Source organism: Centroberyx gerrardi, chromosome 11 (assembly GCF_048128805.1).
Source record: "Centroberyx gerrardi isolate f3 chromosome 11, fCenGer3.hap1.cur.20231027, whole genome shotgun sequence".
Classification (NCBI taxonomy): domain Eukaryota; kingdom Metazoa; phylum Chordata; class Actinopteri; order Beryciformes; family Berycidae; genus Centroberyx; species Centroberyx gerrardi.
Window position 1 is genome coordinate 14,831,713 of NC_136007.1, and position 24,950 is coordinate 14,856,662.

The window sequence follows — 24,950 nt, forward strand, 5'->3', positions numbered from 1 at the left end:
AACTCACGGTTTACCGGTTTTGTTTTCCACAGCAGTGATGATAGCATGACATGGGCTGTTCGGTATTATCTCTCCTCCCCTGGCCCTTCATATGTCTTCGCTGTACAAATTGGCTTCAGTGCACTTCTTTGTTCCTCTGCAATATTGACACTAGAATTGGCCCAATCTCCATATTGTCACTCTGATGACAACAACATGTAAACACAATCGCATGTAGTGTTGTTGTTTTTTTTTTTTTTTATATATATATATCTGTTTCTTTCGTTTTGCATCTCAGGAATATATTTCATTCAGAGATTTGGTTCTGTTTTCTGTCTTAAAATGGGGACTTGTGAGCACTTCTCACTCTGCTAGTCCCTGTATGCTGACGCCATGTGTTTGTTGAGTTTAAGATTATCACAATGTTAATAAAATTATTCAGTGATTATTCAGTAATTCTGTCATCTTGCTGTCATTGGGACGTTAGATTTAAGAAACTGTTTTTGATATGATCACTGACTTGAAATATTGAGAAATATTTAGAAATATGCTGCAAATAACAAGGAGTTTCAAGAACACAAGATAGAAGTCGTGTTTATACACAATGTTATGATAATTCTAGCTTATGGTATGTAAGTAGTTCAATGCTTTTGTCCTCTCTACCTTTATGTTTTCCTCTGTAGCAACACACATCTTTATGTATATCAGTCTTAAGATGGAAGGAGTTGTAACTCACCATTGCTCACTTAAATAAAAGGTATTCACAGTATAGCTCAGCAAGATCAAGCTTAGAGCTAGACACCTTGTTAGTTAATTCAGCTTCTGATGTACCATGGTGAGTCCCTGAAATCAGGGGTTTCGTATCAAGCTGTACTGAGAAGGCTTGATTGGGTATATAGCACCATAATGGAGGTGTTTCTCCCCCATTGTCCGTGGGATTTATTATATTTAATTTAGAGGCTCATTCTCATGTATGAAATGGAATTGTTGAATAAATAGTTGCCAAAACATCTGTACCAGCCTGCCTTTATTTCTTAGTAGTCATCATTTGCCTTTTGAAAGCCTCTCGCTGCAGTATCTGTAAACCTAGAGATAACCACTGATGATGTACTATAAATATTGTTGCTTTGGAAACATCTAAATTTGTTCTCACAAGCACCAGTGAGCGCATACACACACTCACACAAGCAAACACATGCAGGGACGCACATTTTCATGCATTTTTATTAACAGGAATGATTCATGTTGTGTTCATGTGGTCCCCTATCTGTACTGGCAGTGTGATGATGGCATTCAAGTTGATGTGTGGAGCCTTACAGCTATCAGCTAACCTCTCAGCTATCCAAGCAGTACTTTCCCCTCATTAGTCCACTGACCACTTCTATGCATGAGCTTTGAGTCTTGACTGTGTGACTTCCATCTTTGCTCATCTAACATCTGAGAAAGAAAGGAAGGTGAAGGACGTGCAGGATGAAAGAATATGAAAAAGAGGGAGAGAAACTGAAAGAGCAATTGAGCTTGATAGAGAGGAGGGGGAGGCACTGTATCGACCCTCCTCAATGAGGTAGAAGACGACAACCCTGAGGGAGAATTAAGTAATGGCAATGAGATGTCACGTTGGTCCGAAGAAAGCAACTGCAATCAGCCCAACTGTCAAGGTAAAAATACAAACCTTTAAGGAGAAGTGTCCTGATGAAAAGTGAGGCGTCAGTGAAAAACAGAATTATCACTCAATCAGAGCTGTTTTGTGAACTGGGACGAGGAGGTCAAGGGAGGCCTGACAGACCCGGCTTCTTCATGCAAAACTGATGAACGTTTTTTGCTTTCATCCCCGCCTTTGTCAAGCAGAGTTTGCAGTCGACACTTTTCACAGGTTTTAAATGCTCCTGGTGAAGTTCAATCTACCACTATATTGTTTAAAGGTTACTGTTTATAGCATCTCTGCTTCGTTATACAGTGAAAAGAGATGGGACAGATGGGAGAGACAGGTGGGATGACGGGCAACAAAAGTTAAGAAACAGATTTGAAGCCATTATGCCATGAGTAAATAGCATGCAACTTAGCCCAATGAGCCTTCATACCCAAATCTACCACTGTATTTTTTGTACACCTACTCAAAACCTTGTCAGCATGATACTGCACGGTCAATCACACTTTAAATGTAATTCTAATGAGAATGTTAATACCCCCTACTTGTATTACCCAGAAAAGAGCAGGATTTTATTAATTTGCCATAATCCTTTAGTGGCCCCTTCATCAGGTGCACTGCAACAATTGAATGCTTCAAATTTTTAATTGAGAAACCCAAAAGCCAGTCAAGTACCTCATTGCCATCACCCCAAAGATGTCTTTTATTTTTGTCTCAAGTGGCTGATAGGGAGAACCAATGGCAAGCACATGATTTACAATGGACTTTCTGTAATAAATACTGGATTCATTTCTCAATGGAAATCATGTTCTGGCAGAAAGAGGCTCCACTGAAAGCCACAACATCTTATCCACGTTCTAGTATTCTCAAATAATAATTTTTTTTTATAGAAAGGTTTGCAAAACCACCGTCATACAGGAATATTCATGTAAATTATATATGATAACTTTGTATCTAATAAAGAGACACCATCAGTCTAAAGTTATTGCTGTGCTTTGTTGCTGCTTGAGTATTATTTGTGACAACAGCTTACAAAGATATAATGTTAATGACCTAATTTTTCTGTTTTTACAAAGTGATTTTCTAATTTGACAGTCAATCAAAATGGACCAGAGCAAAACAGGATGCAAAAACATTAAACCACATTCTACAGTAGAAGGTTCACAGACTATATTGCCCATGTGAATTTGTGCTGCCTATTCTAAATTTGATGTGAAATTACAATGCTGTTCAGACAATGCAAGAAGGGTGGATATTGATCGAAGCATTCCTTTAGATTTGTCGCTGCAAGAGCATTTCAGAGTGAAGGAAAGCCCGCCTCCTGGCAAAACAACAGTGACACTTTAAACATGCTCATGCAGTCGGGGCCATTTTGATACATGGCAAGGCTGAGATCCCAAGACAGCGTCCTAAAATAAATAAACCATCAATAAAAGCACATAGCATAGGTTGTCGTATAATTGCATGAAGGTTCACTGTTCAGTCGATAAAGCGCTTTACCGCCCTTTAGTTTATCTGGGAGAAGGAGAGAAGAGGAAATGAGGGGAGAGGACGAAGCAGGGAATGGAGAGGAGAAAAGAGGGAAGCAGATAGATGAGGTGGGGAAAGGGAAAGGGAGAGGGAACAGATACGGTACGTCTCTATTTCTTGAAGGCTGCTGCACAAGAGGCTGTGTTTAAGATGAATAGTGCCCCCATCCACACACACACACACACACGCACACACACAGTGTCACTTTCTGAGCGTGCCGTGACGCCGTGCCTCACACCTGCCCAGCGCTGTCAGTCTGCCAGCTGTGTGAGCTAGTGCTGTCTCGGAGGTACGAGCTGCTCCATATGCAAATACGCTCCTTCCCCGTGAAGTCGTCGTCGCGATCCACGTGCTCGCTTCCTTCCCTCGGCCACATCCACTACTTCCCGCCATCCTGCCCCTGCTCTTCTCCCCCTCAAACCCCTCAACAGTCCCTCCATGTCTCCCTCTGTCTGGGCTTTGACTGACAGAAGCGAGATCCCCTGGCCCATCTCTAAAGCACACACAACCTCTTTCACCCGTTCCTCTCCCAGCCCAATCTTTCCCTGATCCCGCTATCCTCTGTCATATTGCCTGTCTTCAGCACAGCACCTCGACCCTTCCTCATCTCTCTTGTCATGCCTCCTTCTCTCTCTCTCTCTCTCTCTCTCTCTCTCTCTCTCTCTCTCTCTCTCTCTCTCTCTCTCTCTCGCTCTCTCTCTCTCTCTCTCTCTCCCTCCTCCTCTGCACTGCTCTGTTTTGCCAGATCTCCATTTACCTTGCTGGATGATTCACTGCACAGACCAGGAATGAAAGGAAGTAGCCTTTGATGTCCAGTCATTGTGCTGACCCTGTATGGCTGACTCAATTCTGTGCAGCCAAACACACACACACACACACACACACACACACAAAATGTCCTGTTTGCAGTGCCTCAAGATGGCATCAAAAAGTGTTTGTACAGAAACACGGCTTTGATGTTTTGTCTCCACACTCTTATTACTTTGTATGTGAAATGACACAATTACTTTGAGGTTAAAGTGCATACTACCAGCTTTACTTTGAGGGTGTTTTCCCCATATGAGCCCATGCACACACTCCAGATCCTCCAGCAGGGCCCTTTTCACCTCGCTGAAGTCTAGGTTAAAGACTATAGGTGAGCAGGCCTTTGCCCATCCGGGTCCCTAGGCTTTGGGATGTCCTGTCTGGAGAGCTGAGGCTGGTAAAATCACTGTCAGATTTTCACACACTTCTTACAACACATGCTGCATGCTTTTATATATTGTGTTTGTATGTATTTGTGTTTTGTTTCCCTGTAACCCTGTTATTAATTCATATTTGGTATTTGCTGTATATTATTTGTCTTGTTTATTGTTGTTTTATTGTTTGGAAAACCCTATGTAAGTCTATGTTATATAAAACCTGCCTTGTCTACTACTTTTGGGCATATAAATATAGCTAGACAACTATATTTTGGGACATTGGGACGTGTCTGTGATTGCAGTCATGTCCCTTCCTCAAAAGCAACATGTCTTGTGGCTGCATTGCATTGCATTCTATGAGGCTACTGTGGGTGGAGAAATGAGTATCTCTGGCTCTTCTATGACGGATTTCTCCCTGTATGATTGTTGAATGTCGATGCAAAATGGTCAGTGTAGAAAAAAATCCCTTGCTCTTTGCTTCTGAGGGACTGACACCAAAGACGTTTACCGTTGATGTTTTTAGATAGCCGAAACATTTTCTGCTATCAAACTCCATCGTAGAGCTGCTGGAAATATCTTGACACGATGTATCGACATCTACGTTTGGACAGTTGTAGAACAAGAAAAATACACAAAAATGAAACTAAATAATGCAAAAAAATGCAAGGTACATCGCCAGTGGCTGTTTTGTAACAGTGATAAAGTGTTTTTTTGGGTGGATATTTCCTTTAAATAAGAACAAGTAAACAGGAGTCTAGTTATCCGTCCAGCTCTGAGTCATTCTCCTGCTCCATCCTGTAAGAGCAATCCACAGCCAGGCACAGTCACATGAATCCAACACACAAGGCTGGAAAGAGGCACCAGCAAGTTATAAAGTCTGGTGTTGAGTCTGGTGATGCTTGTGGGTTGCAGATTCATTATAAGTCATTGCACTTACATAATTTCTGACTACATATGACAAATGGTTGCTTTACTGAATATCATGATAATCTGGACAAAATGTGCCAGAGTTTTCCAAGCGTTCATTTGATCTGGCTGAAAATACCCATTAAAGCTGACAGTCTGCACTTAAACCTCATAGCAACTGTGTCATTTCACATCTAAAGTAATAACAGTATGGAGCCAAAACATCACTGCGTGTCTGTCCAAATGCTTATGGAGCTCATTGTCTGAGAGATGCCAGTGTGGGAGTATATCATGGTGAAGTGCGAGGTTTATGGAGGAGTGCATTAGCAGCATTAGCAAGCCTTGGGCTGGATGGAGACATGGTTACAGTAATACAGCTAATTTATACTTGCTGCACAACTAATGGAGGATATAAAAGGGCTCAGGTTTGTCCATTCCAGACTGTGGGGTGTTTTAGAAGGGCATAGCTCCAAGTGATGAGGAAGCACATTGCTGAAAGAGAGAGTTTTGTGGGAGTTGAGGCGTGTGTGTGTGTGTGTGTGTGTGTGTGTGTGTGTGTGTGTGTGTGTGTGCACGTAGGTATGTGTGTGTTTCTGAGTGTTTGTGTGAGCCAGTGCCCAGACATGCCTCATTTCATAGCCACAGAGTTATCATAATTCATTAGCGAACAGATTACAATCTCCAGTGAGCAGTTTCTTAACAAATTATCTGTTATCTAATTCTGTTTCTCTTTCATGCACATGCACACACGCACACAAACACACAAACACACACACACACACACACACACACACACACACACATATAGCTATCAGATCTCACAGCTTGTGTTATGTAAGCGATTCAAGTACAAACCAAAAGGAAGGCTGGCAGCAATCTGTCTCTCTTCCAGCGTCTCTCCCTTTTGTTTTTCCTGTATGAGCTGGACAAACATGACATTCTCAGTGAACCTCCATATGTGCTGTATTTTTACATTTACATCAGAACAGATTCTGACAAACAATATCATCAATGCAGTGTTACCATTAATCACTCCCACTCAAGCAAGGCCATATTGATGGTCTGGTCTGATCCAAATCCTGCTTCACATGCGTAGAGGACAACTCCTGTATAAGTGTCTGAGATGGAGAAAGTGCTGGTATCACATCCAAATAGAGAGTTTGTTGACTGTTCAGGTCTTAGGAAAGGATTTTTTCCATGTCATTAGGGTTAGGTTTAGGTGTAGGGTTAGGTTTACGGTCATTTCCAGTCCACTCTGGCAAAACAAGAAATAGTAGATTCATTAATTCAGAATTAGATTAGATTCCAAATATATGATTGGTCCACTCACCTTTCCACCCTTTTCTACTTACAGCATCAACCCTTGAATAAGAGCTTCCGGGAAAATATTGAGGAATGAAGTATCATATCATGGATCTCTCATCTCCAAACATGTTCTCAACATCAACAGTCTGATTCCATTTTTTTTTTTCTCTATGTACTGCTCCTCTGTGCATTCATGCCATAAACAAGCGTTGATCACACTCTCCGCGCCTTTAACGCCTCGCTCACTGCATCACTTGGATCACCCTCTGCAATCATTTTACTCTCAAAACTGTTCATGTCTCTGGTCACCACCTGGACGTAATCACTGACTCTGTCTTTTATCCGATATCTGATATTCAAGACACCAGATGCAGATCCCGACCTAATGGCAGTCCCTCCATATTCCAAACTGATTTTCCACAGAACCTTCCTCTGCAAAGTCTTATTCTTATGTGGCCTCATTAGTTAAACTAAGATCTGGCCTCCCGCATGCAATGCAATCTGGGTCTCTGACCAAGCATTGACGACTACAGGTGGTGAACTGCTGATCAAGCTACACAGCTCACCCTCAATCCATGTACATGGGCAGGCGTTTCCAAGCAGAACACATAAAATCCAACCCAAGTTCCCTGCTACCTCAAGGTCAATACAGCATAACCTCAGCATTAGACCAAAGGCTGACATCCAGTCTATCAGCACAACCTTGATCTGTGATAGAAGGATAACTTCACCCCGCTGTGTTAGAGCTGAATATGTTGCACCGGCTTTCAAGATTTCTTTTCTCTATACCACATGCCTCACATCCTTATCACTTTTAATCCAATCTTAATCTGAAGAATCTCAAACGAGGTTACGGTTCCGTTTGTCATTTCAATGCAACTTTTATCATCCGACCATGCCGGGGCACATTGTGACAGGTCGAGATGCATAAAAGTCGGGTTTTGCCTACCTCACTATCAAATCTTCAAAACCAGATATGGAAGTGTTCAGGCTAGCATTGTGATCAGAATTCTACATAATCTGGACACAATCTAGCAGCAATGCACATACAAGCAATGCAAAGAGATGGAGAGGGAGGGCAAGAAAAATGAGGACACAGATTTAAATAATACAGATACAGGAGATGTGTAAAAGACATTTTCAGGCCAGTTGTGGACACACAGCGAGGTGACCTCATAAAATCTGATCTTTAGAATCAGATCTCAGAAATCACATTGAAATGACAAGTCCCCGAAAGAATGAAGAATTTAAGACAACAGCAGATCTTTTTAAAGTCATTGTACAAATCCCAAAGCTCATTGTATCACACCAATTATTTCACCTTGCGTAGAGGTCTAGCAGGAAGACAGTCTTCTCTCTGCCCAGCTGTAACAATGAGAAAGCTGATGCTTTGGCAGAGGTGGGAGGCAACGGGGTCAGTGTGAACCAGATGTTTTTGCACTGAGCTTTGACTCCTGATGCATCTCAATCCACACACCACCTCCTTGTTTTGGCCAGAGGTAATGATCTATGTCGAGAGTAAGGTATGATTTTACACCGAGGTAGCAGGCAGGGGTCAGGGTCACCTTTAAACAGATGTTATGGCAGGGGCTGCTGCCAGTGCGGTGAGACACGGGTCAGTATTAAGCAGATGTTGCGGACCAGGAGGGATAAGCATGTCACATCCTCTTTGAGCTGACTAAATGCTGCCACCTCTGTCAAGAGACCCCCCGCTAGTGAGTCTGATAGCAGGGGTCCAGCTTTTATGTTGTTGCCATGGTGTTTCTAAGGAATCTTTATAGGTGTGACTGCTGTGAGATATTGTTGTAAGACACCACAGTCGGATCCTGAAAAGTACCCTCTCTACTTCATTCAGCTAACATCAGCCTATCTTTTATTACGGTTACAGCATGTGCCTATTTTCTGCCCTATTATGCATCCTTTGCCCATGTTGCCCTTTGATCTGCTTTTGTGACAGAGTGACAGAAAATGACAGAAATTCCCTACTGCATGAGCAAAATATACTGTAGTACAGACACGCAAACACACACACACCGCACAATCACATCAGGATCCTATAAGTGTGTTAGCCAAGTCTAGTTAGAGCTGAACCCCATCCAGACACAGTAGACACACGTACAAATGAGGACTGTATCTCTGTTATCTGTAAAACCCTGTGATTGCAATTTAGGCTCCACCAGAAAACAGTTTTAAAAAATGGCTGCTCATTTATAGCAGGGAATGAAATGTGCTTCCACCCTGGATGTTAACATGCAGAAACACTGTAATCTTGGTGGAATTGTGGCCATGACAACTAATTAAATTGATCCTGAGCATTTCCAGTAAAACAGCACAGCAGTATGCCTCTTTGCACTCAGTTAAAACTGAGCAATACATAATTCCCATGAAATTCTGAACTCATCAACTTAATCATTTCAAATTAGGTTTTTGAATATTACATAATGACAGCAACTGTCAACCTAACTGTAGCAGTCGTATTTACTATCTAGAATATATGAAGGCCTGTTTAAGCTTATTATTGACTGTCTAGAATACATGAATGGCTAATTAAGCTTAGTAGGGTAATAGTTATGGTTAGAAAACAATAGTAGCTGTGCTGCAATATGTTTGGCCTTAAAGTGATGGAATCTAGCTGAGCAAATTGCTGACAATTAGATTCTAGGTTTTTTTAAGTGTCTCCATACTGTTTTTTCCAACTGTGGTAGTAAGAAGCACAATCCTATATTATGTGTAGCCTGGGAAAAGAAGATCACAGGAAACAAGAATATGATGGTGTGTGTGTGTGTGTGTGTGTGTGTGTGTGTGTGTGTGTGTGTGTGTGTGTGTGTGTGTAGGTGTGTGTGTGTGTGTGTGTGTGTGTGTGTGTGTGTGTGTGTGTGTGTGCGTGTGTGTGTGTGTTTGTGTGTGTATCTAATCTAATATTATTATATTGGATGTAATACATTTGCAAGAACTGTGATTGACTCAGGATATCATTTGAGGACAAATTTGGCCATGATGTATTGATCACTGCAGTGTGTATACAAGTGCAATAAAATTATGGAGATTCAATAAGAAATACTAGCATCAAAGACAGAAAAGAAGACAGTGAGCAAATGCTTTCCTAAAAAGTACAATAACTTGCCTGCTTAAGTAAGGTGACTTCTATTTGTCTTACAGACATCGTTAAACTTGCCACACCAACAGCTCTATAGGCAACGGCTAAGTATAAATGGACAATATCAATACTTGAGTAAAATATCCCCCAAAAGGACTGTTGTCTTCCAGAAAAAATATACTGTAGCATCTCAGTACAGCTCTTTACACACATTCATTTAGGGAGCCGCCTCAAAAAATGGTACAATACTTGTTTGATAAACCCTCGCTTTAAAAACCCTCGTTTTTAAAAAGCTGCAGGACATCAAATTACTCTGCATGGCTGCTCACAGACAAGTCTGTTGGTGAATGGCTGCCAGCTAAGACCATGTACAGCAGTTTTCTCTACTACCGCAAAGTGTCTTCTTAACAATGTAAAATCTCAGTACAACTTCGTAGAGACAAATATACAGTCAGTACCATATTGACAACTTAAGATTAACTAAAGCAAACTACAGTACATTTACTCATAGTTTGTATTGGTAAATGTACCATTTAGCAAAGCGAATTCTGTGAATTTTCTGCAAGATGTTGTATCAAATAATATGTTGAAAGACAAACAGCTAAATTAAGTAATACTAACTTGACACGTACTAAATTCTGGCATACACTGTTAATGCTACCCAGCTTACTTTTAACATATTTATACTGTAAAAGTTCCAGTAAAGATGTGGTGTCAAATAGTCTCCAACAGTAACCAGGGACTGTTGTTGTGTACATGTGCAAATAAAGGCCTGTCCCCAATAAAAAGAAATATGTCAGAATTACTACATTCCTACAATATTTATGGCCTAAAATACCATTAGTTAGACATCACAAAATATATAACCAAAAAGAGTCGGTGGCATGCATATAGTGGAACACACTGGCATGTTAACTCGTTGCCATAGATACAGGTACTGGTGCGAACGCCTTGAAATTCATTTCGCAAACATAACTATAAATGCTTTGATGCATTGCTCCTGTTTTTGTAGCCAGAGCTTTTTTCGATTCACTTTTATGGCTTTGGCAGTTTTTGTTTCATTCTGTTTTGATGCACTGATGCTTTGTTTGCAAGTCTGATGACCAGTATATTCTATTAGCCTACTGGTATGTTATAAAATTATTATTATAAATTTCATTTTTTTCATAAAGCACGTAATTGTTTTGTGTGGGTTTTTTTCAGCCAGATATCCTATTATTATTGTTATTATTAGAAGTAGTAGTATCTGACATCAGCTGCCTAAACCAGTAATATTATTAGACTACAGGCTTAAAAAGGCAGCTGTATAAATTTGAGCAGCGCACTTCTTTACTAAATAATGACCTGTCTCTAATAATAGTCTCTAAGCCTAGTACTTTCTTTTGTTGAGGAAAAGAGAGAGAGAGAAGAAACTGAATTTCCCCATAAAGGGAATGAAGGGGCCACTCCAGTATGGCTGTGGCTTTCCTGACAGCCCGCTGGTCAAAGATGGCAGCTGGCTGCTTCAGCTTGACACCAGTGATTTTGACAGCCACCTCAACTCTATTCTGCAGTTTGTTTTTGTTGGCCAAGGACAGATTTCCATACTAAGCAATTATAGAAAAGGTGACAACGGACTCAACCATTGAATAATAAAAAAAAGATTCATTCTACACACCCTGAAGGCGTTCATTGCTGACCCTTTTCGCATAATGCAGTGGCAATCTGATGAAACGTCAGCTTATTATCAATTATGGTGCCTAAGTAGGCTGCTCCATACAGCCCTGCCCTTTGACAGTCTGGGTGGGGATGATTTTCTTTTGGCCACATTCCCTAAAACAACTGAAGCAGTTGTCACACCACTGAACAAAATCATCAACTGGCCCATGACCCATATCCCCATCTTGCAGCAGGCTTATGACAGAATCATCTGCAAACTGCAGGATGTATCTATCAGGATGGTTGCTTCTGCAGTTACCGCTAACGTTCTAGCTAGCTGGCACTGACATAACATTAGCTGTTGCATATGGAATAGTAGCCTATTTTACGATGGGGAAAGAAAATCTCATCTGCATCTTCCCTGGTTTTTCAGAGCTGGACCACTGTAAGGTGCAGAGGTTTTAATCATGACCTACCAGCTGGGAATTTATGACTTACGACCTCAAATGTAGCACATCATTACATACAAGCAAACTAGATTCCTCAGGGGCCACTGCCATCTACTGGGTATCTTAAATATTAGGTTAGATATCTGAAATATTAGGTTACTCCCTCTTGGCTAAATACTGTAGAGAATCCACCCCAGAAAGTTATACATATACAACAGTTAATATTCTATTATGGATTAATCTAGAAATGAATCATGGTGGCTAGTAAAAGCATTTTTCTCTACCTACATTTGGTCAGCCTACAAGTGAGGTGATTGACACTGTGCTGCATTCAAATCCACTTTTGAAAGATAAGCAACAATGTAACTATTAGGCTATGTAAATTATGTCAAAATGTTTGTAAAAAAAACTGTAATGAGGTCAAATGTTTCCCTCACTGTATGTATGGAAACATAGCTCTAGCTCCTTTTCTTGCCTCTTGTTTCAGCCATCTTCTCAATTAATCAAGTCAGTGCCAAATTAGTACCAACTCTAACAACAGTTCTTGTAACACCACCCGAAGTAGAGTGAGAGATGAGCGATATACCAGACATTTTAGATACATTTGTGTTTCCTGAGGCAGGTTGAACCATGATACAGAACTGTACTGCTATTGTAATTTGGGCTGACCAATTTAGAATTTGCTAAATGTCAACCATGGCCTTGCAGATGATTCAGTTGACTGTCACATGCTCACAAATTTGAATGCACTGACTCAAGAGCCAATTAGGAATGGCTCTAGGACGATGTATGCCACACAAATTTTCTTTGCACTGAGACACACTTTGTGTTCTGGGCTGCTGAGTTTCCCCTACTGGTGAAAAGTTATACACTGTATATTTAAGTAATATCACAATAATAGAATCGGGATACATTAGTCACAGTGTGGAGAGTGCTGTACAGCCATGGCTTGGATCTTGGGCTTGGGCAGTTATTCAATTTAGGATTCCAACTACATGGGCTGCTTAGTGAAGTGAGGGTGATACAACTGGCTAAGCATGGGGCACAAGGCTTTTTCGCTTTCTCCCCCTCACTTGTGAAGTTTAGCTCAATGCTCCCATCTATGGGACCTCCACCACACTTTGCAAATGAAAAGTTCTTGTTGCTCCTTCCGTGGCACAGGAAACATACAGTGCAACTGTTCAAATGTTCATAATTCAAAAAGCGTTTTGATGTTATGTATTTTAATTCACTAAGATAATAGTTGAGTTCATTTATGCAATTAATTTGTCTCTCTTTTTATAGTGAAAAATGCATGTTATTTTGTTTTTTTTTATGTGTTTCTTATATACAAACACTCATGCACATGCTGACAAACACAGGCACACACAATCACACTGATATGATTTAGCTCAGCGGTGGGCTGTTTATTAAAAAATGGGTAGACCACTGAGCTCTACAACTCCCCACTGTTTCTGAATAATAAGTATTAACATTGTGGTATCTCCTCCCTGAGAAAAGCTACATAATTGCAGTGGTTGCTCCTGTTTTTGTGTGTGTGTGTTTGTGTGTGTGTGTGTGTGTGTGTGTGTGTGTGTGGTGGGGAGGGGGGGGGGGGGGTGCATGCATGAATGAATGCATGCACACACACACACACACACACACACACACACACACACACACATTTGTGAGTGTAAGACTGCTTGCAAACAAAAGCAACTGAGTTATGACCTTATTTGAATTAACCAGAAGGCTTTGTTGTATAGCAAGAGCTTTATTAATTCATGAGACTATCATGCTGTCACTCTCCCTTCCTGAGGTGATTAATATGTCTGTGACATAGAAGGGAAGTGAATTCCCTGTGGAGAAGTATGCTCCATGAATCCTCTTTATCATGTATTGTATGCTTATATATTTTGATAAATTTTTCATTACACCTCTGGTCACAGCAAATTTTACTTTGTATACCAGGCACAAACCACAGACACAGGACACATGCAGGTACACCAGGAGAGTCAAAGCAAATTGACTCTTTCAGTTATGTATTCACGCTTCCTCTACCAAGGTATTTTGGATGTCAGACATTGACTCAGCTTGAAATAGGATTTGTAGTCCTCTGATAACCAAAGTTTTAGAGAGACATCATGAAAGTAACATTATGTACTTATTATAAGTTACTTTTTAACAAGTTAGCCTACTTTCTGTGGAGAATGATATATTACTACTTATGTTATTTTTTTGATATGCTAATGACTCTCTTGCAAATGGGGTATGATGTTCACGGAACAATGTGGTAATGTAAAGGTTACATTTTACTGGAATGTTCTATCTTTCCCTTCATCTTATAGAAAAGATTAAGTAGAATGACATCATAATTGCTATCTTTCTGTGATTTATGCTTCACAACATCAAAAAGAGTTGAAGCACAATTCAGTTATAATTCATTATTCAGAATTAAGTTCAGCTCAGCCTTTTAACTATGCCTGTATAGCATCTGTAGAAATATGACCCTGAAAGAAACTGCATTACTTGAAAAACTGCAATAATATTGCTCAATTAAAAAAAAATAAGTCACTCAATAAAATAGAATATGAAACACTTCCATTTCATTTCAGTCAGTAAAGGATGGCACATGCAATGTCCTTTCTGTTCTCTCTAGCTCTGCAGTGTACTTTGCAGTACTAAGACATGCCAGATAGTACTCTTAAATAACGCTTTTTGAAAACTAAATAGATATTCATGCAACAGACAGAGAGGAAAGGCAAGATTGAAAGAGTGAAGGGGAGACGGCGAGAGAGAGATGAGGTGAAGGACTGAGAAATGTCTTTCCCTGATGGGGTGTCAAATCACTTCTCACTAATGTCCCTCTTATCCCTGAATGTGTCACTGCACACACGCATATACACACGCATGCACGCACACACACACACACACACACACACACACACATAACCATTCATTTCATTGAGCCATCTGGTCGGAGCTTTTAAAGCCAGTTAAGTGGGACAGCAAGCAAAGACAGTGGAAGGTGGATCATTGTTAGAAAGACAAGAAGAGACAGAGAGAGGGAGCAAGGTGAACACGGGGACGAGTGCATTAGCTCGAAGGAGACTATAGGAGGAGAATGAGAGTTGACCAGTGACTTTCTGGTGACCTTGTTATTAACGCCATCAAACCTTATTGCCTCGATCTCTCTCTACCTTTAATGCTTTTTAAGCTTGTGGAGTTCTTAACTACAGATGTGGGACTAAATCTTTCTTCCTCAACCTCAAGGGAAAAATGTTATACACTATGGTTCCATGTGCTAGTGGTAGGGGGCTGCTCAGAATGTTTTTACCTAGTAGTTATAATGGTATCTTTTGCAACCTAACTACAAATTAGGCAAGGAGGTGAATGCTACATTTTGAATTATCGATTACTGTGTGAGAGACACACAATAACGAGCAGCTTTGTCATGTAGCCATTCAGGAGCTGTCCAATTTCCTCTCACTAGTCACTGATAAGTGTTCTCCTTGCCTGTCAGTCAGGACTTTGCCTGATTCCCTCTCAGCCCACGAGCCCAATTTAGTCTCCACAGGAATCTATCACACAGCGATGTTATCTGCAAGAAAGCCCAGTCTCCCTTTCACCCCCCTCATCTGTCTTTCCCTCTATTTCTCTCCTCTTCTCTCCACCTCTCTCTCCGTTTCTCCTGCTTTACCCCTCTTTACCCCCTGTACCTTTCGCTATCGCTCTGTCCCTTTCTCTTTACTCTTCCTCTCTTCCCTCTGTCTCTCATCCCCCGCTCTCTTTTCTCGAGGACCTCGCCACCTAATCAAGTGTGGGTAGAACCTAACTTTGCATCATATCCCCCATTGACAAGGGAAAGAGAAGAAAAATGTCTACATCTCTTTCATATGAAGCCTCTCAGTAATGTGATGGATGAGTCGCATTTAACTTCAGCAAACTTTTGAGACATTTCACTGATATGACTTGATTAATGACCGAGCTGAAACGGCCACTACAAAGGGGAAAGTCTCGGGGAGGGGAATTCTTCTCAATAGATCTCAAATAAAACACTGACTGTTGGTTCCGTCAGTCAGTCCCCTCGTACCTGAGTCAACGCATACTGAGTATGTGTGATCAACTGAACAATGACAGCACACATCCGGGTAGGTGTATATGTCTTTGGGGACGAAAATCGAGATGTCATCAGCGTAAAGAGAGACAGAATGGAAAGTATCATAAATGGTGATTGGCTGGTGGCCCACAGTCTTTCTGCTTGGGCAATGGGCTGCAGAGATAAGGCAAATAACAGAGGAGATAAAGGGAAAGATTCTCTCTTGAGCGAGAGTCTAGAGACTATAGGAACCTGTGCAAGTATGCATTGCCTGTCAGCACTGCTGCAGAGAGGTTATCGTACAAATCCTGAATTATGAAAATGAAGCCTTTTTCAAAGGCCATATTGTAGAGCACAGACCTTAACTAGAAAATGTGCTCAGTAGAGCACAGACCTCCGCCATGTCTGACAACACCCCGCAAGGCTTCACCCAGAGACATTACAAAAACCGTAGGAAGGCATGGTCCAGTGGTTCTTCCCTGCACAACCTTTTGTCAAAGTTGTAATATTATGTGAATCTGTTCTGAAATGCACAAAAATGCACCTTTTTGTGGAAGACCACGCCCCCTTTTGGCCAATTGACATGAAAAGTTAATCAGTTCTGCCTTGGCCCAAAACCAACCTTCATACCAAGTTTTGTTCAAATCCGTGCCAAAGTTTCTGAGATATCCTGCTAAAAGACGGATAGACAGACAGACAGATAGACAAACACACAGATGCAGGTGAAACATCATCAGAACTGCATCTTGATTTAATGAATCCTGCTGGGTACATATAATTGCCACACCATACAACTCGTAACGTAGAATTCCAAAGTATAAATTGGCCCTTGTTGCACTTACAGTATTCATAGATGAGTCCTCAAAGCTAACGGATAAAAGCTTTTCTGTAAATGGAATCAACAGTAACATGGAAAACATAAAACAAAAACCAGAGGGGAAACGCATGAGGCTGGTAAGTCTCTCCATTCATCTGTCTTGCCAATACATTAATCGGACCCGTTGAGGGGCTGTCAACCACCTTCTTTGTAGGCTAAGTGCTGCCGGCTCTTATCATGGGCATCGAGTGTGTGTTTGTGGTAATTGTCGGTGCATCTAAAAAGAAGCAAGCTTGATCCGCTTTAATTACCAACAAACCATGCAGAATCGGTTCATCAACTTCAACCCAAGGAAACTGTCGCTTCTGTGATGAAAGAAACAGCCTTTTTCTTTTTGCTTCATAATTTGAAGTAACGGCCACTTTGTCTGCTCCACTCAACTCCAGAGCACAACAGAGAGGAGAGCATCATAGCAGTGTCATAGCACAGAGGCTGTATGGACTCTTTCACAAGACGTACATGCTGAATATATTATTTGTTTTTACATTTAGAATCGTTTTACACAAGCTCCAGCAGATTTTATGATAAGCTTAAAAAGTAACTCCACAGTAAACACTTTTTTTTTGAGGTTATATTTAGTACTATGTAGTTATGAAATACAACAACACTGGTCATATTGTCAATATTTTAGCACAAATGTGCCGGTGCCGTACTTATCTCACTAAACCTGGCTCAGTTTGCCCTCCAGTGGTTAAAATGGGCAGCCAGTGTACAGTTGGAGATGCAGCTGCATCCAAGGACAATTGTCCTCTGTCATTTGGTAAAAAAAAGATATTACCAAACCCCCTTCCTCTCCCCCGCTCTTCACTTTCTTGCATTTTTTTAAATCGCGCAGTAGGTGGAGAGAAGCTCAAACTGGATGCAAAATGACTCTTTAAAGGACAAATGGATAATATTTCTGTCTTGCCTTTGTACTAGTTGCCATTTGAAATCATTGTTTATCTTCTGCCATTGTTGAGGTATGTAGTCACCATGAGTAATATCTGGATCAGTTTCTTTTATCCTGCATCTTTGCAACCCACTTTGAGAGTCAAACCCACACATCACACACATATTGCAGAAATCCTTTTTTTCCTAACATTAGAATGTGCCATCACTACTAAAACCAATGTGTCACTACAATGAGTCAATCCCTCTCTTTACACATACAGCATATTGACGATGTACAACATAGACTTTGGTCTACTTTGTGTGAGGTATTTTACTTCTTTAAAGGGATATTAGTGAGACACTCATAGCCAAATGGTTTTGAAACAACTTCCAGTAAACTGTTTATTCTAGGTAGTGTAGAGAAGACACTGGTGATACAAACAGTACAAAATACTCAAGCTGAACACGTATAACATTGTCTCTCATCAGTATGGAATTGCCTGAGTCAAGGCAGCTGATGGAAGGCAGGCACGCAAGGAAAGTTTTGATACAACCGCATCATTAAAGTTACACTCTGCACAGCTATGCACATTTAGTATCTCATTAAAGGCGTAGTCTGACATCAACTTTTGGTATGTTACTGCACTTATGATATATGGAAAAGCTGCTGCATCAACAAAGTTTGCAAAAGTCTGACATTTAAGTCCAAGCCACCCCAGGCCCTGCAGAAACTGAGTCCAACTGCTGCTGCCAAATTAAAAGCCTAAACCCTTCCCGAAATCAGAAACATTTTCTATTTAATAGAAAATGGCATATGTTGCCTATGTTTGTTAGTTTAGAGTATTTTACCTCTCTCTCCCTCTCTCTCTCTCTCTCTCTCTCTCTCTCTCTCTCTCTCACACACACACACACACACACACACACACACACACACACACACACACGTGTTACAGAGTTACAGGCAAAAATGAAAACTGTAAAAAATGGATACTAACAAGTCATTTCTCAGTCAACGCTAGTGTCAATTTAGTAACTCCTTTAAGTAACTTTTTTCCCCACTTTTTTGGTGACAATTGTGTGATGAAGTGCGGAACAGTTTGAAAAGTATAATGCTATTCCTTTTTATCAATAGCTCTGTTATACAATTTGAGAATGAAAAATGGCCCTCTCTCTTTCTTTGATTGATTTTGTCCCTTAGAGAAGGAAGGAAATCACACAACACACCTTTGCAGATATTGTACAGAAATTGCAAGGCATGCTCCTGAGCGGTATTAACAGACTAACAGGGCTGAACCCAACATCCTGGCCCAAGGAAAATGAGTATTTAGTTTTATTTAATTTCATGTATTTATTTATTTATTTATGTAAAATGTGCAACTGACTTGCAAATAAAATGTTTCAGCGTCCTGTTGAAGGTATTTTTTCTTATCTTTTAAGGTGAAATTGAAATTGTCATGGTGTTCTGCTGGTATGTCACCTAAAATCCTTGCTGTATATAAAGTGGGATTGATTGCACATTGATTCAATATTTGATCAACCATTATTGAAGATGATTGGAATTTAATTGAAAGTATGTAGATTTTTGTGTCTGTTTTCAGCGAATTTTCAATGTTGTATAGATTTCAGATCAATGAACAATATGAAGTTGAATCAATGTCAGATTTTAATGTTAACATTGAAGCCCTAACACTGATGCTAGGTTGATTCAATGTCAATTTGCTGTCTGGGTAATCAGTAATGACATCTGACTTCACATCACATTTGCTACTTTTTCATCATGACAAAGAAAAGGGCTTCAAAAGATTACTGTAGGCTACATCCAACTCCAAAAAGAAGAGCCATGATAAGACACTAATTGACCTCAAACTGCCACCACAGTGTGCAGGTGTCTTCCCATTTTTATTCTTTTTCTCTTTCAACTTTTTGTGATTCATTAGAGATACATCTCAGTAGAGGCACTCCCTAACCATCTGATCAGGTTCTGATTCTACCTTCATCTGTGAATTTGTTGCATGTGTGGGTTTGTAATTATTGTCTGCACCAATGATCTTGTCATATTTTGGTACATGTAATATTATTAGCAAATAAATATAAATCTGATTCCACTCAAAATTGTGTGGAAATTAATCACCTTTACATATCTGTATTTACCTTGCACTTAAAAAATATACCTCTGTTCTTGCAGCATGATTGTGTTATTTTGCATGCTGATAAAATATTTGTTTACCATAAACAGATAAGAGCATTTAGATAGTAAATTAAAGTAAGTAAATAAATATTCCCACTCTCTAGGTCAATTGTCCATCAAACATGTCCTTGCCAAAGTCATCTGTTGGCCTGCCATCACCAAACAAATGACTGCCTCGTCTTCATCCTCTCCTTCCCTTGCTAACTCTACATAGATCCCTATCTCCGTGGGAATAAAGCCATCTTAGCATGTCTCAAAGTCATGTTTTTTAATATCCCCCAATGCCCCCTATAAATATTTATTAAAGATGTGCCATTAAGATGAGCCAAAAAGGACCCAGTGCTAGACCATAAGCAAACACCTATTGTTTGACTTCTGTAATACACTTTCAGATAAGAAGCCAAACTGCAAACGCTGTTAAAGAGCAGGCATGCCCCAGCATCATGTGAAGACATTTTTACTCATTTACAGCCATAAGCTTTGTCATGACTGCCTTTGACTTAACAATTCAATGCTCAAAGCTTTGTGCCAAGACAAAGAAATGGAAGATTTGTGGGTAAAAAGAGAAAAACCCAGCGCAGTGGTGTTCCTGTTGGTTTGTGGAATATACCTTTTTTAATATGATCATGTTTGGAAATGTATGCAGGAGACATAATCTTGACAAGATGTCTAGACATAAATATTACTAGAACTTAACTTAAATGAAAGGTAAACACATTTTAGTTATTTAAAGCAATGGATTCGTTTTGCGGCACCTCAATACACCGATGTTCCAGCACTGGACTGGAATAATACCATCAGCAGTTTTTACAGAAATTAAGACCCTCCAGAGTTTATGTCGAGTTGAAATTTTTGGTGAAGTAAGGATGATCGTCTTAAAACGTAAACAGAATTTTAGGGGGCAACGCCATAGGGTGTATCTGCACATTTTAGCCACAGAAGAATATAAATGTATACTTCTGTAAGGAGTGAAATGAGAAAGAAACTCTTGAGGTCAAGGTGGTTTAAAGCTGAAGGGGCTACATAACCTTTGTTCTCCTTCTCTGCCTTCTCATGTCCCTCTTTCCCATATCTCTTCACTTTTTCCTATTTCTTCCCTTTCTCCCCACTCACACCAGCCCTCCGGCCGCTCCACCTCTCCATTTGGCTGCTGTACTTTCTGTCCTGCTTAGTTCTCCCTCCCAGGCCCTGCCTGGCCCAGTTTAGATCAGCCTCTACACTGCATGTGTGTGTGTGTTTGTGTGTGTGCCACAGCACCTTTGTCTGTGCATCTATATATATGTGTGTGTGTGTGTGTGTGTGTGTGTGTGTGTGTGTGTGTGTGTGTGTGTGTGTGAACCTCCATATTCTGATCAGTTTAGATTAGGTTATAGAGGTCAGGTTAGACATTTTAATTTATGTTAGAAACTTAAATACTTGAGATAATTCAAGTGGCAATGAAGTAGAAAAACACATTTACAGTTTAAAAGCATGAAGTACAATATGAAACAGCAGCAGTGACAGACATGGTTCAAGTGCAGAGAAGTGACTGGGAGTAAAGTTAAAAGCTGTTTGGAGTAAAGTTCAAAAGTGAAAAAGGGGATGTCAAAGTGCCAGGCAGATTATTTCTGTATAATCCATATGTCAATACACAGAATTATGCAGAGTACAGGGCAGGTATCCAAATGCAAATGTGTAAGTGCAAACAGATTTAAAGCTAAATTTAAATCGAAAGGCATGCAACACTACTTAAGATCAATAGAGATCAAAAGGGCAAGGCATCAGACACATTTCTGTTCAAGTAAGCAGTGCAAAACTCCATATAGGATGGTACAGTGCCAGATAAGGTGAAAAGGCATATAACATTTTATATCTACTATATAAGGCTTCACCATGTTTAATTGTGTGATAGGGATGCATGAGTTTTGAAATGCCATATGGTTGAACAGGTTTTTAGCAAAGCTTTTGGAACCCTGAACCTTCTGGGAATCTGGAATTGCCTCGACAAAAAGGAGAAATTTGTCAAGGTAGACCTTGTCAGTTTTTATAGTTAGTCAAGCAGTTAGACAGTATGTACAGATCAGTCTGAGGGGCTCCAATGAGTGTCATACAGGTCTCAAGCACCCTCCTTAATTTGTTTTTCTGTGCAATCTAGTAATTACCTAATCAACACATTGTCTTGTAACAAACAATCCTCTCAATGAAAGACTTAAAAACAGTTCAAGAATTGTGTTATCAACCTTAAAAAGCTATTTTTCCTGAGGAGCAACATTCTTTGCTATGTCTTTCCTGGTCTGGTCCCAGTGTATTTTATCATTAAAGGTGCTATGTGTAGCATTTTAACATCAATAAAGCATCACCATATTAATGAGACATTAGATATTTACTGCAAACAAACAAAACCATCACTGAGAACACTGTCAGCCTCCACCTGCCTCAGTGCATGTGTGCCACAAGTCAGATTTCACAGGACATCTGCTGGATTACTTTACAGCACAAAGGCAGATTGCTTTATGAAACAGCAAGGGGCCACTGTCCAGCGCAAACAGAGCTAAAGCTTTTAGAGTTTCTCACAATGGCAGATGGAACAAGTGACGCCTCTTGAAAAATCACTTTGAATATGTTTAACCTCTTCAGTAAAGCCAAAGAGAAAAGCTTTGACTGAAGAAACAAAGATTCTCTTTGCAACGGGAAGCAGGGGGGTTTATGAGTAATGTGGTGTTAATTTTGAGGAACACTAGCAATAACAATACCACTGACATGAGATTAAGGCTACCAATCATCTCAATCATGGTCTCGTTTGCGGTAATTATATCAAGGAATCATAACTAATTTGATAATGATATTGATGTTTGGAAGCAAAAATACTGTATTTGTAGGTATTCACTATCTCAATGTCCTCCCCTCTTACAGCTTCTGTTTGGGAAAGGGTCATGTACTGTATATCAGAGTTTAGTTCCCCAGTCTTCAACGTCATGAGGTTGAGATGTGATGCCTCGTGTGTGATATCCTTTCTCCAGGGGGCTGACAAGAGCAGTTTCATTGGCAAACATGTTGAAGAGCTGCACCTGGTGTTTGCTGCAGCATATGTCCATGTGTAACATATACAGCAGAGGTGACAGCACACCCCCTTGTAACTTGCCAATGGATCATGCTTCAGAACATCTCCTTCTGGGGGTCTTCCAGTTAAAAAGTCTGAATGATCAGCTTCTTTCAGCAAGACACATAGGGCGGATTGTGTTGAATACTAATGAGAAGACTGCAGGCAAATCTTAGATGTGTTTTACGACCCCCCAGATGCATGTAAAAGTAGTTGAGGAGTAAAATTATGACATCATCCGGCCCTTTGTCTGAGGGATATGCAAATTGCCGAGGGTCAAGGGGGTGCTCAATAGAGTTTATAGTATGAGTCTTCAAGATTTTCTGAAGAATATTGTCCACTAATGAAGTGAGGGAAATTGGACTCTAGTCAAGTCTATAGAGACACCTAAAGCTTATTGTTTGAGTACATTTTTAAAGTTTTGTTCGTGAACACAGATCCAACACAGAAATCAAAGTATCAGGATTTGACTTCTGTTATCTTAAGGTCTGTAAAGAAAACATTACAGGATGGCCAATCTAAAAACTGTCTCAATGGGCCCTGTTTTCATGAAACAAAGCACAGGCAATGGTGTAAGTTGACACCACAATTACACTTGGGTGTGACCAACAGATTTTTGGTAATTTTGAGAAGAAGTGCTAGCGCAGCAGTGGCATGCCTGCAGAGCAGTTGTTAAAGGGGTTAGATTAGAAGGGATAAATTACCAGTAGGTGTGGTAGGGGCTGGCGTCGATCATGGCCAATCAAATCAGTTCCTCTCATTCTCTTTAAAAGCAGTGAGCTCCCTGCCATGGCACGCTGACAGTTTCATAATGGAGAGGAGAGTCCAGACCGGCTTCTCCCAAGAGTAAAGTTGGGAGAAAATGTCCTTGTTCGGCAGGTGCAGAGTCACAAGGCGTGAATATACGGCACCCCAAAGCCACCAAGGACAGATAATGTCACTTTTTAAATTAAATTCTAATTTCTGGAGATACTAAAAACCTTGTCATCATGTTCTCTGCATGTAATGATGCGCACTGACCATTATATGTTGAAAGACAATGATTCACACAATAGCCACACATGCAGATACAATTGACTACAATAAAATGTGTTTCCATTATTTTTTCGATTGCCTGTAGTTCGTTTTACTTAAGTGATTAAAAAGGTTACGTTCAGTGTCAGTATTGGCTGTGTTTACATGCCCACAGTAATGCAACTAATGCCAATCCTGCGAGTGAGGCAATAGTCTGATTAAGATTTTTACATGATTGAATAAACTGTAATAATCCCTTTTACATGACTGAAGTATTTACTTTAGTTATCCAGAGAGAATTGTGGAAATTGGAGGTTTTATTGCTAAAAACACAACATGTTTCCTGTCCCACTGCTATCACATTTTTTCAGAACAGTTACAGCCATGATTCTGCATTACCACATCATGTGGTTCGTCGCAGCCGTACAGTTCCCGTTGGAGGTAATGGTGACTCACAGATAATGTCATATTTTCTTTATTCTTTATGATTACAGTCTCAAACTATCTCTATTTATCATGACATATATAGCCCCTCCATCCAAATGCTTTATACAATTTTATTCCTAACAGCATCAAAACCAACAAGGAAACTTTGTGCATTTTCCATGTTTTTCCCCATTACCAAATGGCCACCAGTTAGCTTCCCTACAAGTGCATAATATATAAGCCAACACATTTCCCTACCAAATCCTCCTCTAATAATCTAATGTGCCTTCTGTTATTTGTCAGTTATACTGTATATACCAAGTAGTATGCTGCTGTTAAACAAGTGTAATGTGCCTCTCAAAATTTGTATCTTTTGTCGCAAACTGATCATTGTGTTGACAGTGCAAGTGACACTGATAGGGTAAATCAACACGGGTGGCTTCCTCTTTTATAATGCATCCATTTGTAAATGTAAAAAGGTAGCTTTTCTTTAAACAGTGCAGTCATGGGATTTGGCACCTGGAGCAGAGAAAACTGTTTGTTTGTATTGTCGAACATGAGCAAGGAAAGAATTTGGCGGTGCAGACCATGGTGTCACTTAGTCCTAATATTCCAAAGACATACTGTACAACCATCGAGGGTAGTGAACGCAGACTGCAAATGGGAGCACTTCATAATGCGGGGC